Source organism: Apium graveolens, chromosome 11 (genome assembly GCF_009905375.1).
Source record: "Apium graveolens cultivar Ventura chromosome 11, ASM990537v1, whole genome shotgun sequence".
NCBI classification, from domain to species: domain Eukaryota; kingdom Viridiplantae; phylum Streptophyta; class Magnoliopsida; order Apiales; family Apiaceae; genus Apium; species Apium graveolens.
The window spans coordinates 57,036,867-57,051,681 of record NC_133657.1 but is presented as its reverse complement, the minus strand read 5'-3'; the positions used below and the strand labels follow the sequence as shown (position 1 = coordinate 57,051,681).

General features: G+C 36.2%; 1 long non-coding RNA gene across 1 annotated transcript; it reads right to left on the bottom strand.

Annotated features, from left to right (window-relative positions):
* Positions 1–10,347: 10,347 nt before the first annotated feature.
* On the bottom strand, positions 10,348–13,674 carry LOC141698366 (uncharacterized). Its single transcript, XR_012565075.1, has 6 exons — positions 13,449–13,674; positions 13,188–13,267; positions 11,398–11,473; positions 11,283–11,312; positions 10,768–11,110; positions 10,348–10,688 (listed from the first exon to the last, which is right to left on the bottom strand). It is a non-coding gene; the product is annotated as an uncharacterized LOC141698366 (long non-coding RNA).
* Between the last annotated feature and the right edge of the window lie 1,141 nt (positions 13,675–14,815).

The window sequence follows — 14,815 nt, the reverse complement described above, 5'->3', positions numbered from 1 at the left end:
CACACACACCATAATATATAAATCTGTATATAAATTATTATAAGCATTGACCCTTTTACACAACCACAGATCGCAACAGGTTAAAGTATGAAAACAAGCCACATCCTTAACTTTTATTATATCGTACCAAACCCCAACTAGTTCAACTTACAATTGATAATGATATCATTCTTACAATCTCGCATAACTCGTCTACAATATAAGCTCCTGCTACCTCGATCCAACTTAACCTGGAATCCTAGCTCGCACGTTGGACTGGGAATCCTTGTTATCAACAAATTTTCCTTTTCCACTGTTAAAAACATAAAAAGTTTTGCAAGCGTTAGCTAACTAGCTCAGCAAGTCATAATAGAAACAATTTTTTATTCCCAAGGAACTAACAATGAGATTTACAGAAGGGGGGTTGAATTTAAATCTCAAAACTTTTTCAAGTTTTGAGCAGTTTCAAAGGCTATGTGTTTTGATGAACAAGTGTGTGTGAATTGCTTTGAGCTGGTGCAGACAGATATATATTCAAACACAAATGTAAAGAACACAAAAGACTTAAAAACTTTTCTGGTGGATTTGTTATTCCACCAGAGATGTGTTATTTCAGAAAATCCGTGATTCAAGAAATTGATCACAGCTGCTTCCTAGTACAAACTAGATGATTTTCTCTCAATGTTTTTTTAAACAGCTCTGGAAAATTCACACTCTAATTACTAGCTGCAACTTGGTTTATATATCACCAAGTTTACAAGTGAAGACAAAAAATATAAAATACAATTGAAAAGATTCTTCACATGTTTCTTCTTCATTTCTCTATCCAATACAATCTAGGATAATCTATGAATCTTTGAATACTTCCTTGTTTGCACCAGAATGGAAATGCTGCATTTTCTTGATTCCTCCAAGAGGCTACCACATTCCAATTATCCCTGTCAACCCATGTGCCTCTGTCAGCTTATGAATTGTCACTGTCAACTGCTATTGAACTTAGCATCCGTTGAAACTTTCATCCGTTGATGCATTAGCAGTTGAAGCTTTATCCGTTGATGCACTCATCCGTTGATGGATGTTATCCGTTGAAGCTTTAGAGACATCCGTTGAAGCTTTGTTTCTTATCCGTTGAAGGTCTTTAACTTATCAGTTGATACTACTTCACTTATACAAAATTACAAGGCATGAAATATTTACAATTAGCCCTCCTATTTGCATATCCACTAGTAGTCAACATGACTTATAATTTCCCACAACATCTAAGAATTATAACTTGAATACAGAAACTAAAATGTGCTACAATACTAAACTTATTTCTAAGTAAAGCTACTCCATCAACCGATAGCCAGAATGGTCTTATCCGTTGAGGCTACAGACACTGGATTCCTACTTAAATGTTTTGTTTAACTTATCATCAAAGTAATGCACATATTCCTAACAATCTCCCCTATTTATGTCTACTAGAATTATAGGCATAAATTTGGGTTTAACTTGATGATAACAAAACACTTGACAAATATATGAATTGAAATCAAGTAGAAATTCAAAAGTGCTGCAAAAGTGTATGTACTGAGATAGAATTGAAGGATTACATTGTTTCCAAGGATGCTCCTTCAGGCTGAGCAGATTATTTTCTTTTCCTTTGATCCCTTGTTTTCTTCCCTAGCCTCCTGTCATTTTCCTCTACTTGGAGTTAGAGTTGTCTGTAGAATTCATCTTCATCTTCTTCACTAATGTCCAACTTAGATTGCATGTCCTTGAGAGTTTCATTACTGGCAATTTTAAGCTGATCTTCAAGTCTGAAAAATCTTTTGACTCCTTTATTATCTCTGAACTCCATCAGCCAATGAGGTGATTTATGAATTGTAATTCCATGCTCAGGGATGAGTAATATTCTAGGCAAGGAATTGGGCTTCCATCAAGTTTTCCTTATGCTGGCAATCTTGTTGAGAATCTCAGTTTTGGCAGTCCTGGTAAAGCCAGAATCCCTTTTGATAGCTGAGTAGACTCTACCCAAGGTAGAATAGCCTTCATTCAGAATTCTGTAAAAGGGCCAAGTCCTTTCCCCATTTCCTTTGTATTTGAACACTAATATTTCTGGTAGCTGTCTGTAGGCATCTATTCCCCTTACTTCCTCCAGCTTATCCCGGTAGAGTTCAATGTCTGTCTGTTCCTTTATGTCAAAAATATGAACATAATCATCCTTTGAGGCTTGTGGCTTAGACTTAGGTTTTTGAGTGAATTTTCTTGAGGTTAGGGGAGGTGTTGATTTTCTTTTTCTTTTCTGTTTCTTTGGTGGTGGATAAGTAGTTAAGAAGGTGGGCAATTTGATGGTGTCCCAATCAATGGGTTCCTCCTTAGGAATGATTGTTTCACCATGGATATTTATATAGGGATGAGGCACAATGGGTTCAGGAATAGAAGGTAGTGGTTTGGATTTTGATTGGATTTCCTCAGTGTTGTCTACAATCTTCCTTTTTGCATTTGCCTTTCTTCTGTTCCCTTTCTGCCATTCCTTTCTTTCATCACTTCTTTCTTCCACATCCTCACTAAACATGTTCCCCATACCTTCATCTTCACCCTTGTCTTCAATTTCTTTCTTCTCTTCAATTTGACTTGACTTTAGCTGTTTTTCAAGCTTTGCTTGTGCTCTTTTTTCAGCCCTTAGCTTTTCAGCTTCTTCCTTCATCCCTTTGGTCTCTTCCTTCTTGGCTTTTGAGAATTTAGGATGTCTTTGCACCACACAGATACTCTTTCCCTCTCTATAAATGATAGCCATATTCATTCTTTCTACTACATCATTGGTCTCTTTGTGCTTTATGATGCTGCCACCCAAAACTTTGTCTTCATCAGGCTTTGGAAGAGGAAAGTCCACTTCCTTCAAATGAGCAAAGTTAAGGGGATTCTTTGTTGAGTCCTTGTTAAGTCTAGTGTTGGGCTTGAGTACCACAGGCTTGAAGTTCTTGAAGGAAGTTTCTCCAACCTTATTCCTCCTTACTGGCTTGTATTCCATAGTGATTGGCTCAACCTTTGTGCTATGTTTCACAGATAAGGATTTTGTTGTTGTAGAGCCAAACACTAGTTGCATATTTTCATCAATTCCCCTCCTTTGCTCTTTCACCTGCATCTCAACTGCTGCCAGTTGGATTAGATCAATTCCATCAAGCTTTCCTTTGATTTGAAGTGTTGGAGAAGTAGTGATGGCAGGAACTAGCACTTTGGATATTAAATGTTTGTAGATGGCTCTCCTTCACCTTCCCTTTTATTCTCCCCCTTTTTGTTATCATCAAGGAGAGGGGTCAAGCCTTGTGCTTTTGCCAGCTGCATAAGTAGACTTGTTTGAGACTATTGATTTTGAAGAATGGTGACCACAGAATTTTCAATGCCTTGAACTCTGTCTTCCAACTTGGCCAACCTCTTTTCAGCATCTGATTCTCTTCTCAATCTCAGTAACAAGTCCTGCATGGTACCATATGGCATGACTGAATCCAGCTTCTCATAATTGAAGGACTTCAAGTCAGCTATATCCTTCTTGAGTTCATCCACACTCAGATTCTATCTTAGTTGTTGTAGTTTCATGAGATGTAGAGAATCTAGGTGGGCTTGAAGAATAGCCTTGGTACCAGCATCTGAAGTTTCCTGAAGGGCCTTTTGAATAGCCATAACTTGTTTGACCAAGGAGACATTGAAATGCCCTGGTGTAGATTCCTTAGTCAAGGCCCATTCAGGTAAATTTGGAATTGAACTAGGGCCTTTATCTCCCCCTAAGTTCATGCTTCCATCAAATGAGACAGAGTCATCATCATTAGAATTTACTCCAAATTCTTCAGATGGCTCACCAGCTTGAGAAGGCATCCTATTGACAGCAGCTTTATCCCTTTGTAGAGATTCTGAAGTGTGTACTAGGTTCAAAGTCTGTTCTGCCTCCACATTGCCCTGAGCAGCCAATAGTTGATAGGCTGACACAGGATGAGTAAAAGTGTCAGCATCCAAGGAAATGTTATCAAATACAGCTTTGTAATGTTGCTGAAATTGTCTTTCCTTGTCAGCATCATCCACAATCATTGACTCATTAGCAATGGCTGGATCCACCCTTATACCTCATGTACCTGCTTTTCTCTCAATTTCTCTATATTCTTGCATCAGGGGCTCCCCCTGGCTCACACACCTCACACCCTCACCCTCACCTACTAAGGTGGCACTCCTCTCACTTTCTTTTGCCATGCTGGAAGAAATAGCATGCATATTTAGACTCTCAAGCTCTCCTTTTGCCTGGGAGCAACCCAGCCCCTCACTCAAATTTTCACTCCCTTCCCTCAATCCTAGAAGTGATTGTACAGTAACCATGTCTTCTACACTTGGAATTGATTTAGTTATTTGTGTAGAGACTATCAACGGATAGGGAGTATCCGTTGAAGTAGGAACTGATGATATCAACGGATAACTGCTGTTAAGCTTATCCGTCGAAGAACAACCACTTGTCAACGGACGAGAAATATCCGTTGAAGAAGGAAAAGAAGTAGAAATTGAAAGTGACATGATTTTTGAATCTTTGTGGATTGATTTTAATTTAGGGGACACAGATTCTTCAGCCAAATCTGAAAGAATTGGCTGATGATCCAACAAATCATCTAAAAGATGATGATCACCAGTATTTGAGTGGGGCTCCTCCCTGAGTTGTAAAGAGGGAGAATCAGGAATTGATGGAGAATTTGGTGATTGATGTGTGTCAATTTTGAGAGAATGGGGTTGTGACTCCACATTTGTTAAAGTCACATCAAGCTGAATTTGAGAAGGCATAGATACAGGTGGGTGTATCTGTGCAGTGTGTGCACCATGTGTGGAAACTAAGGTTTTAACCTTCTTTCTTCTTGTAAAGGCTTTTACAGGTGAGTGTGTGGCTTCAGTGTCCCTCCCTCTTTTGTTCTGTGACCCTGGTTGGGGACTATTTTCAATAGCTGCACCCTTTTGGGAGGATGCAACTAGGGATGAGTTTGAATCCTTTTCAACCACCACAGTCTTTTGAGAAACTGTGGCTTGGCTAGCTGAGGTACCACTCACCTCTCCTACCTTATCCTGGGGGGTTTTTTGATGTTCACCCCTCCCCTCACCACTCACACCCTGTTCACTCCCCTCAGGGTTTATGGTAGTTGTTACAACTGTTGTCTTTTGAGAAACAACAGAGGTGGGTTTCTTTGACTTTGTTCTTGAAATTTAGGTTTGGTGGCTTTAGAAGGAATCTGTTGGGACAAAGACACAGATTCCATGGCCACACTTGAAGGCAAAGAAATAATGGGGTTGGAAGTAGTAGGAGTTGAAGAAGTATTTACCTCACTTACCTGAGGTGCATTCATTATTGGCAAATATACCAATGACACCTGTTTGTTGAGGTTAATTCTCAAAAGGTCTGCAAGAACCCTTTTCTCTTGTGCCCAGCATTTGAGTTTGTTACTCTCATTGGTTATGACCAATCCTTCAGTAACATGGTTAGCCAATAACATAAAGAATCTAGCATAGTAGATGTTATGAGGTCTATTAACTTTGTTACCTAACCTGGTACCTAATTCGAGCATGACATAGTTGCTAAAATTAAAATACCTATCAGAAACTATCATATAGAGCATATTAACTAGAGATGAAGTTATTGCATCAAAATTACTAATTTTCCCAGAGAAAACCTTGATAAAGGCATCACTAAGAAAACTCCATTCTTTCCTAAGGCCTTTTCTTCTAATACTCCCTAAACTAGCAGAATCAAAAGAATGGCCTATGGAATCTAACATGCTAGATACATCATTATTAGTTTGTGGTGTCATGGCATTGTTCTCAGGTAGTTTGAAGCAAGACTGTATATCATCACAGTTAATACAATAATCTTTACCTTTGAGAGAGAAAGTGATGGTCATATCTGTGGGATTGAACTCTGCAGTTGTCCAAATCTCCTCAATTACCTCACAGTAAATGGTTGGGGCTTCCAGCATTGCATAGCTTAGTTTGCAATTTTTGATGAAGTCCATCATCTTGTGATAATTTGAGTGGGCTTCATTCTTGTCCACCAAAGCTACGAAATTGTTCTTCTCATAGACCAATCCAGACTGGGACATTATCTTTACTACTGGTACAATTGTAGTGAGTAGAGGTTGCAGAGAAAAGTTGAGAGTTTTGGGAGAGAAAGAGAGTAAAAGCTTTTGAAAGATTGCAAGAAAGCGTAAAGTGAAAATTAGAATTCAAAAGGTTTTTATACTTTCTCGAATTAAAACGCAAGGAGAATGATTGAATAATACTTATAAGTAAATTACAGCCGTTTGAGAATAAAGAAAACTGCATGTATTCTAAAAACTGCCTTTAATACAAATACATACAACTGTGTATATATATGTATCAATGGTTAAGTAAAAGAATCAACGGTTGTGACTTACTTAAAACAACTGATGTGACACTTCAACGGATAAGGTAAACAGTTATCCGTTGAAGATTAACACAGTTTTATCCGTTGAAGGATAAAATTACCAGAAATGTATTTGTCTTTCAACGGATAATGAACATCCGTTGATAGAACAATTTTTGATTTCAACGGATAGGGAATATCCATTGATAGAATAATCTTTACTTAAAGCCAACTTTGTTCTTGCAGCAAATTCATTTCAGGCTTCAAAACAGATTATAATAAGGACATGAATTTATGAATAATTAAGCATACCTAGCTCATTTACTAATCTTGTGAATGTTGATTCATCAAGTGGTTTGGTAAATATGTCTGCAATCTGCTTTTCACTTGGAACAAAATGAAGTTCCACTGTACCATTCATCACATGTTCCCTTATGAAATGGTACTTAATGTCAATGTGCTTAGTTCTTGAGTGCTGCACTGGATTTTTAGTAATGGCAATGGCACTTGTGTTGTCACAGAATATTGGAATTTTGTCAACAGTTATCCCATAGTCAAATAGTTGATTCCTCATCCACAGTATCTGTACACAGCAACTACCAGCAGCAATGTACTCAGCTTCAGCTGTTGATGTAGAAACATAATTTTGCTTCTTGCTGAACCATGACACAAGCTTATTCCCTAGAAATTGACAGGTGCCAGTTGTACTTTTCCTGTCTATTTTGCAACCTGCATAATCTGCATCTGAGTAGCCAATTGGATCAAAACCAGACTCTCTAGGATACCAAATTCCTAGATTTGGAGTCCCTTTGAGATATCCGAAGATTCTTTTAATAGCCACTAAGTGAGATTCTTTAGGGTCAGCTTGAAATCTAGCACAGAGACGTGTAGAAAACATTATATCAGGTCTACTAGCAGTTAAATATAGAAGTGGGCCAACCATGCCTCTATAACTTGTAATATCCACAGACTTTTCAGCCTTGTTTAATTCAAGCTTGGTGGCAGTAGCCATGGGAGTTTTTGCAGATGAACAATCCATTAAGTCAAACTTCTTTAAAAGATCATAAATATATTTAGTTTGACTAATGAAAATTCCACCACTAACTTGTTTAACTTGTAAACCAAGAAAATAAGTTAGCTCTCCCATCATGCTCATTTCATATTTACTTTGCATTAACTTAGCAAACTTTTTACAAAGCTTATCATCTGTAGAACCAAATATAATATCATCTACATAGATTTGAACAAGTATTGTAGAGCCATTAACATTTCTAAAAAAAAGAGTTTTGTCAACAGTACCTCTTGTGAAGTGATTATCTAGAAGAAATTTTGACAAAGTCTCATACCAGGCTCTAGGTGCTTGCTTTAGTCCATAGAGTGCTTTCAACAGATAATATACATAGTCTGGAAAATTTGGATCTTCAAATCCTGGAGGTTGGCTTACATAAACTTCTCCCTCCAATTCTTCATTCAGAAATGCACTCTTGACATCCATTTGATAGACTTTGAAATTGGCATGGGCTGCATAGGCTAGAAAGATTCTGATGGCTTCAAGTCTTGCAACTGGAGCAAATGTCTCATCAAAATCTATTCCTTCTTATTGAGAGTAGCCCTTGGAAACCAATCTGGCTTTATTCCTTATGACAATGCCATTTTCATCCATATTGTTTCTGAATACCCATTTTGTATCAATAGAGCTCTTGTTCTTTGGCTTGGGTACCAGCTTCCATACCTTGTTCCTCTCAAATTGGTTTAGCTCCTCTTGCATTGCTAAAATCCAATCTGGATCCAATAGAGCTTCTTCCACTCTCTTAGGTTCCTCCTGTGATAGAAAACTACTATATAGACATTCATCTTGAGTAGCCCTTCTAGTTTGTACTTTAGATGTAGCATCACCAATGATCAATTCAAAAGGGTGATTCTTGGTCCATTTCCTTTGAGGTGGTAGATTAGCTCTAGATGAGGTTGCCTCAGTATTCTCATGATGTGAGATAGAGTGTTGATTGGTTGAAACTCCCCCTGAGTTCTTGATCCTCTGAATGAAACTGGGAGTTCTATCAACTGATGAGGTAAATTGATTATTTTTTGATAGACTATGATCAACGGATACTTCATTATGTACTTCAACGGATGATGCACTTTGTCTTTCAATGGATGCTGAATTATGACTTTCAACTGATGCAACATTTTGTGCATTATCCAAAGGCAAATTTTAAATTCTTTTTGAGGTGCCTTCTCCATCATTCTCATCTTCACTATCATCACAATATATCTCAATGTAATAAAATTTGAGTCCTTCATGATGTCCCTCATCTATTAATCCATCAATCTTTTTATCATCAAACACAACATGTACAGATTCCATGACAATGTTGGTTCTTAGATAGTAGACCCTATATGATTTTCCAGCAGAATAACCAACAAATATTCCTTCATCAGCCTTTGCATCAAACTTCCCTTTGTGATTAGGTTGATTTCTTAGAATGTAGCATTTGCAACCAAAGACATGAAGAAAGTTTAAAGTTGGTTTTCTTCTCTTGAACAATTGATAGGGAGTCATGCCTTTTGCCTGATTGATTAGAGAAATATTTTGAGTGTAACATGCACAGTTAACAGCCTCAGCCCAAAAGTATGTTGGGAGTTTTGATTCTTCAAGCATAGTTCTTGCAGCTTCAATTAGTGATCTGTTCTTCCTTTCCACCACACCATTCTGTTGTGGAGTCTTTAGAGCTGAGAACTCATGCATGATCCCATTTTCTTCACAAAACAACCTCATGGTAGAATTCCTGAACTCAGTTCCATTGTCACTCCTGATATTCCCTACTTTGAAATCTGGATGATTGTTGACTTGCTTGATATGATTGATGATGATTTCACTAGCTTCATCCCTTGATCCAAGAAAGTAGGTCCATGAAAACTTTGAGAAATCATCTACAATCACTAGGAAATATCTTTTTCTTAAAATTGACAAAACATTGACTAGTCCAAAAAGACCCATGTGTAGCAATTATAATGGTTCATCAATTGCTGATTCAAGCTTCTTGTTGAATGATGCTCTCTTTTGCTTTCCATTCTGACAGGCATCACACAGTCCATCCCTTGAGAATTCCACTAGTGGCATTCCTCTAACTAAGTCTTTTTTGACTAGATCATTCATTGTCTTGAAATTCAAATGAGACAGCTTCTTGTGCCATAGCCAACTTTCATCTGGACTTGCTTTGCTGAGAAGACAAGTAATTGATTCTGCATCTATAGAGTTGAAGTCAGCCAAGTACACATTCCCTTTTCTAACTCCAGTTAGAACCACTTTGTTGTCCTTCTTACTTGTGAAAACACAGGCTTCAGAATTGAAGGAAACAGTATTCCCTCTGTCACATCACTACTAGAAAAACGTCAATAGACATCGGCTAAAAACCGATGTCTATGAATGCAAAAATCCGATGTCTTCGTGGGTGATGTTAAAGACCCCCCCATTTAACATCGGTTTTAAAATGATGTTAAATACATCATATAACATCAGTTCTTTATTTAAAACCGATTTCTATATCTTGATATTAAATTTCTCATGCATATCTAATCTTCATATATCATCATAATATGGTATTTTTATCAATTTAAATATATGTGAGCTAAGCAAAATCTTTCAATTTAACCAATAAACTGATGTTACTAGTACCAGTAACAACAGTTTTCATCAAAAACCGATGTTAACAATACCTTTGACATCGGTTCTTAATTGGTAACTGATGTCTATTTGTAACAAACTGATGTCTATAATACTTAATAACATCAGTTTTTTGTTTTAAGAATTTTTTTGCTGTAGTATTTAACATCGTTTTTACTGCTGTCAATGGTCCACTAGAACTGATGTATTAATCTTTAACAAACATCATTTTCCATTGTAATGATGTTTGTACCTGTTTTATTAATGCACATTTTAAAAATATAGATTCCAAAAACCAATGAACTACCAAAACCAATTGCTGCATAATACCAGTTATCTATAAATCTAACAACCAATATTCAAACATCCGGTATAACAGATTCATCTAATCCAAATATCAAGTACTACACATATCCATCCATATATTCTACTACTGTCTATACAAAGACTTTGCTCGAGCAATAAAACTCAAAACACCGATTCCATCCTATAACAAAAATCAACCATTTTAAGTCATAGCATAAGCAATAACTTAATCCTCCCGCTTTCTTTTCTCCTTTAGTTCTTTAACTTCAGTCACTAATGCTGCATGCCAAGACCCATATCAGCAGAGCGCTGATACATTTGACATGATAACTCGCCATTTGCTACATAGAACTAAATGAAAAGAAATAAAAATCAAAACATGTAAAGGACCGTATAAAATATAACATTTAGAAATTGTCGTAACAATAACCTGGGCAAACATGTGGCAGGGTGGGAGTGCCATTAGCTTGAGATCAGATGGATTCCAAGCTGAAAGGATAATCCTCCTGTCATCAGGATTATTTTTTATCTTTGAAATAACATCTAGCAACTGATCAAATCCTTGTCCAGTGTAGTCAGCATGCATATCAGTGAGAGTATTACCATAAGTATGCAGCTTTAATAAATATAATCAGAACTTAATACTAATAACCAAAACGATAAACTTTGCATCCTGCAAAATTGATATTATTACCTTCGCATTCGTTGAACCACTAATATACCACAGCAGTTCTTCAACAACTCCTCTACCTTCAGTGTTTTGGATGCAAATCCTTCAGTCCAAAAATGTTCATCAATCATTTAATGACTTTAGCAGGATTCTCATTACATTAATCAAGAAAAATATTTAGCATTTGAACCGGTATTCATCTACATGCTGCAATCATAAAAGTAAAACCTAATGTGCTGCCATATAATAATAACAACCAGAAATCAAAAACATACTTTTGCTCATTACCCTAGCAAGGAATCCATCTGCAAAAGTGGATTACAAAAGATTAAAAAAAAGTGTAGATAGATGCAAAATGAACAATTCAACAACTCTTTTCATAAAAATTACCAGTTCCTTCGCATAGTTCCATAAAATCCTTGAACCCTTCCATAAGATCTGTGTCCTTTCCAATTAAATCTGCAACCTGAAACGCAAAAGTATTCTAAACCACTTCAAAACCTATTGTGATTAAACCTATTACTAAGAAAACAGAGTCCGATTGTGATTTTTTGTGTTTCTATAATTTCATGCCTACTTATGTTTGACTGAACCCAAAATAGGTACAGATAAAATCTTTAAAAACAATATAGCAAGAAGACTTGTTGATTAAACAAGAATAGTAAGTCCAATAAATTCCAATGAAAAGATATTGAAATACTTTCAATTCAATGTAACAAACACATTGAATCTAAACCAATGGCCATATATTAACATCTCTGAGGTCTCTATTTGTTAAGCATGTTGCACAAACATATATAACTCAACAAATTGAATTACTGTATAGTTTGTTGGAAGTGAAAAATTACAAGGACCTCCTTCTGTCGGAATCACAAGCGAGGTGTATTTGTAGATAAATTAACAGTCTGGAAATCCATAACAAGAAACAAATTCATAACAATGCTCAAGAAAATTAAAAACAATTAAAATATTGAAAAATTACCCAATGTAGAACACTACTGAAAATGATTAAAAACATGAAAAATTGCACAACTTATATTAACATGCTCAATGTATTATGCACAATAAGAACAATCGCTCAACTAATTAAAAATTAAAAAATTAGGTTTTCAAATTGAAACCCCCAATTCTAAATTAGGGTTTAAAACTTACTTAATTCATTCAAGCTTTAACCTCCAACTCAGACTTGAACCCCAACCAGGCTCATATCCAACCAGGAATCTTCAGTCCCTCCATCAGGAATTATAACTTCCAAACCCTCATATCCAACCAGGCTAACAGAAAAAAGAAATAATCAAAACATTAAGCAAATGAGCTAGTTGTTTGTTTAACATTAAATATAAAATTTAACACTAAAGTCTAAAGCATACTACAAAAATAAAGACTGAAGAAAATAATGAGGACAAGAAATATGAGAATTTAATCAATTCAAGACAAATACACTGACTTTGGCGCAAAACGGGAAGTGGGAGTACCAAATACTAGACTATTTGAAAGTTATCATTTTACCATAAACATAATTAAACCTTATTACAGATTGTTTGTGAATACAATAGACTATATTTAAAAATCTTATTGACAGGGACTTCACATCGACAACCTGAAACTAGCCTGTGCAATCCCTACCCTAAGACGAAGTAGCATATCCTCTTCTTATATAATTACTCATTGCTAACATTTTATTAATCATTAAGTTACAAATTTACCTACATAGATTCCTATAAATCCCTCTACTAACACCTAAAAATCAGAGGAGCAAGAACTTAATAGGTAGTCATAGGTCAGATTATACAACTGGTCTAGAGCATTAAACTTGGTAAGTCCAAAATGGGTAATTTAGTGCTGAGGATTAAAAAGAATACAAGATCTGACTAGAAAAAAACCATCTATAAGACCTAATGAAGACCCGAAACATAATTTCCAACCAAATTAGGTAAACTAATAAGTAAGCAAAAACCCCAGCTCCCTTATTCCAAGTCCAAACTCAATTAGCACAAAACAAACTTGATATCAAACAAGAATTACAAAAAAAAAAATCAATAATGAGCAAGAAGAAGTAAAAAGAAAAAAGGACTGAAAGTTGAGCATACCCATTTCTTAACCATACATATACATTTTTTCCATCCAAATCAGGTAAGTTGAGTAATACTGTAAATTATGCCTGGACAAAGAAATATTACCATCTAAATCAGGATTCGATTTCTGCTCTGAGTTGAATAGGAATGTCGAAGATATAACCAGCCAAAACCATACTTCTTGACTAAATCATAATTTAGAGTAAGCTGTTAACTCTCCATTCAAATTCAAAGAGAGATTGAGACAACAATAAAATAATTAAAAAATTACCCAATTTAGAGCAATCACTAAACTAATAAAAAAAATACAAAATTTGGGTTTCAAGTTTAAACCCCCAATTCAAAAAATTAGGGTTTGCAGCTTACCGAATTCAAGTTTTAACCACCAACTTAGCTTTAAACTCAGACTCGAACAACCTTCCACGACCCTTTAAATTTTGACGAGAGCATGTAGAGAGATAGAGAGAGCAGAGAGCACAAAGATAGATTATTCGAGTATAGAGAGAGGAGAGAGAGAGAGAGAGAGAGAGATGGAGAGCATAGTCGAGCAAAAAGAGAGAGAGAGAGAGAGACAGAGAGAGAGAGAGAGAGAGAGAGAGAGAGAGAGAGAGAGAGATGTTCTTCAGTCGACAAAAGTGAGAGAGGAAAGAGATGAGATTTGGATTTGTTTGGTTTTATGTTTTTATGTTTTAAGTCTATGAATTTTAATTTTTAATTTTATTTTAATGTTATATTGAAAAGAGGGGGATCTGTGACTTGAAATTTTTCTGAGGAAAAAATGAGGGGGAAATTTTTAAGAGGGAATGAATTATTTGGTTAAGGGGGGAAAGGGGGAGGCGCGCTTGATAAATTTTTTAAAACAGACATATAACATCGGTTGGTCTAAAAAACCGATGTGTATCTTACAAAAAGATATCGGTTGAATAAAACCGATGTAAAAAACACCTTTTACATCGGTGCCAACAGCAACCGATGTTTAAGAGGCGATGTCTATTCTACTTTTTCTAGTAGTGCATAGTTGACTGATGCTCAATAGATTGTGTTTGAGACCATCAACTAATGCAACTTCATCAATGATGACATTTTCTTTTGAAATCAAGCCATATCTCATAGTGAACCCTTTGCTGTCATCTCCAAAGGTTATGCTAGGGTCAGCTCTCTCCTTGAACTCTGTGAGCAGGGTGAAATCTCTTGTCATGTGCCTTGAACAACCACTGTCCGGGTACCATAGATTCCTTCTTTTTCCCTGCACACAACAAAATCAATCAAGTTGATTTTGGTACCCAAGTTTCCTTGGGTCCAGCCTTGTTAGTCTTTTTCCTAGACTTCATACCTCCTGTATCTTTTGACTTAGGTAACTTTGGGTCAACCTTGGTCTCAGATGTAGTTGGTTGAAGTGTAGGGTTAGTCACAGAATCATTTAGCACATTTGGTTGAATTTGATAAGGCATAGATTGTGCAAACATATTATTCTACATTGGCATGTTGTATGGCATTTGAGGCATACTGAATGCATCAAAATAAGGATTATTGACATATGGCATGTTTGCAAAATGTGCATGAGGATTCTGTTGAGACATAATAGGCATAGCATGCAGAGGTGACATAGACATGTTAGGCATGGAAGGAGTTAAAGGCATGAGAGCATTCTTAACTGACTTGCAGTTAGCAGATAGATGATTAACAGCTACTTGTTCCTTTCCCTTGCTTGATTCTGATTTGCTTGTGCCAAT